Raw genomic sequence first — 2,897 nt, forward strand, 5'->3', positions numbered from 1 at the left:
TCCCCAAACTGCTCCCACAAAGTTAGGAGCATGAAATTGTCCAAAATGTCTTGGTATGCTGAAGCATTAAGAGTTCCTTTCACTGGAACTAAGGGGCCAAGCCCAACCCCTGAAAAACAACCCCACACCATAATCCCCCCTCCACCAAACTTTACACTTGTCACAATGCAGTCAGGCAAGTACCGTTCTTTTGGCAATATGTATGTAAACCAAAAAGTTGATGGTCCCCATTGATTTCCATAGTATTTTGTTTTCATACTATGGAAGTCGATTGGGTCCATCAATTGTTTGGTTACTGACATTCTTCAAAATATCTTCTTTTGTGTTCAGCAGATGAAAGAAATTCATACAGGTTTGACATAACTTTATATTGTTTGCCCTTTGACAAATTGCTTTAGTTCTTCTTTTGTAAGTCACTTCGGATAAAGGCATAAATGTAAACGTACAATTGAGACTTTTTTTTTTGTTGTTGTTGAAACCTGAAGTTTCTCCTGATAAAAAGATAAACCTCAAAGATTCAGAAAAGATCTCAACATCTCAAACTGTGCTCAGATTTGCCAATATACCAAATTCTGCAATCAAAAGACATATTTCTCAACATCAAATGATCTGAGCTGCTAGCCACGTTCATTTTATAGTTGTAAAACTCTTACTGTATGACAACTATTGACTCATTTGTGTCTATTTTTATTAACATAAGAGCTGCATTAAATCTCATGAGCTTTGAGAGCAAAATCTGGGTTGTAATTAAAACAACATGAATGTTAATAAGTAATGCAGTGTTGTGCACATGCTGGTGCGTTTTAATTACTTCCAAGGTTTTTAGTTTAAATCGCAAGATACATATTTACATACAGTTGCTTTTATGTATTATTACACTAAATTAATAATAGAAAAGAGAAGCAGCCTTTGATGTTTTTAGTCATCTTCAGAAATGATTTTACTTGAGAATAATCAGCTGCTAGTCATGTTTGAGGTTTAATTATGGCCTTGTTTGGACAGAACCTTTAGAACCGAACACATGAGATATCGGCCGGAGCAGACGAGGACACAGACCCCCGAGGAGCCGCGAGACGTTATTGACTGCCGTCCTGATAAAACTGGAAAAGGTTAACCTGCCGTCCGTCTAGAGATGCAGTCCTGTGTTTGATAATGAAGAGCGGCTCTGCTTAAAGAGCATTTGGAGATTCAGGACCAGATGAGGGACGCCAGAGAGTTGCTGCTAGACATATTCTGGTAACACTTTACAATAAGGTTCCATTAGTTCATGTTAAAGCATTACCTAATAATAAACAATACAGTTTTTTTTACCGTGTTTATTCATCTTTGTTAACGTTAGTTAATAAGAATAGCATTTGTAAAGAGTCGGATCACTCTGTCAGTGTCATTTTTCAGTCTTTATTTCAATCTGTGTCTTCATTCTCCTGCTGTTGAGTGACGTGAGGCCGGTGTTAGCGTCTCATGTGCATCTCGAGATGCTCTTGGTTCATGTGAAGCATTTTCTCATTCTGCTCACTTTCATCTTCCACTTTCATTTCATTTGACCCCTGTACAGCAGGTTCTCTGACCTGAGACCAGCGTCTGAATGAATCCCATCCCCAAAGTATTACAGACTGAACCGATGGTCATGTTGAGGGGAAACCGAACCACGGTGGGCATGTTTTTAAGCAACAGCAGTCACGAATGATCACACTTTTAAGTATATGTGATGCACTGTTATTATATAGTATTTATTAATATTTTGCTTTTTTATTTTCTGTTTAAGTTATAATTATTAAAACATATATATATATATATATATATATATATATATATATATATTAGAGAGAGAGAGAGAGATTCTAATTTTTTTTTTTTTTAAATGTGCTTTTGGCATTTTTATTCGTTTTTGTTTTAAATATTTCCATTTAGCTTTAATTGATACTTATTTCAGTTTTAGTAATATTTTCAATTTGCTTTTATTTTTATGTCTTCTGTTTTCATTTTAATTTTAGTTTAAATTTTAATAATTTAAGTGGATATTTATTCTTTTTGTTTCTGTTTAAAACAGATTAATTTATATTTAATTTTTAGTAATTGTACTACTTAAACTTATTTTATTTTAGGCAAAATTTCTAATTTAGGCTTTATAATGTTTAAGTTTTTCGTATTTATATTTTAATAATTCTGTTTTGTGCTTTAGTCATTTTTATTAGTTTTTGTGTTAAATATTTCCATTTAGAATGATTTCAATTTCATTGTTAGGAATTTTAGTACTTATTTTATTTCAGGCAACATTTCTAATTTTCATTCAAGTTTATTATTATTTTATTTTATTTCAGTATTATTTAAATTAACAGAAACCATTTTTAATAGTTTAACAACAGCAAATCTAATGTGTTATGATTTCTGTCCACTAAGCTGCCTTTTTATCATTATTTTACTCTTAAGTTGAGTTTTTCTGTAGTAACTCTAGTGTTTTGACAAACTGGTTACCTTGGTAAATGTTTTGTAAGGATAATTCACTACAAATATAATCACAAGGGGGCAGTAGAATCACATGATGTCACTCGTTCACTGATGACTGTAATTTTGCTCACTATTTCTAATTATAACAAATTATAGCATAATTGGTCATTTCACTCGCACAGAGGCGAATGTGACCTTTTAAAACTAATGAGCCCAGGTAAAAGACGGTGATTAAAAAGAAAAAAAAGAAAAGCGTTCTCGTGAGAAAAGAAAACTGGATAAGATGTATATAAAATAGAATGTTAATATGTATGTGTACAATTAATAGTAATAATACAAGATGAGTTACAGGCCTATAGGAAGGCAGGCAGGCGGAGGAGGTGGATTTAAAAAACTGTTGACTACCATCATCATCATCTTCATCAGGTATGTGCCGCGTAAATGATTTC

The sequence above is a fragment of the Ctenopharyngodon idella genome, chromosome 10 (assembly GCF_019924925.1).
Source record: "Ctenopharyngodon idella isolate HZGC_01 chromosome 10, HZGC01, whole genome shotgun sequence".
In the NCBI taxonomy this organism is placed as follows: Eukaryota; Metazoa; Chordata; class Actinopteri; order Cypriniformes; family Xenocyprididae; genus Ctenopharyngodon; species Ctenopharyngodon idella.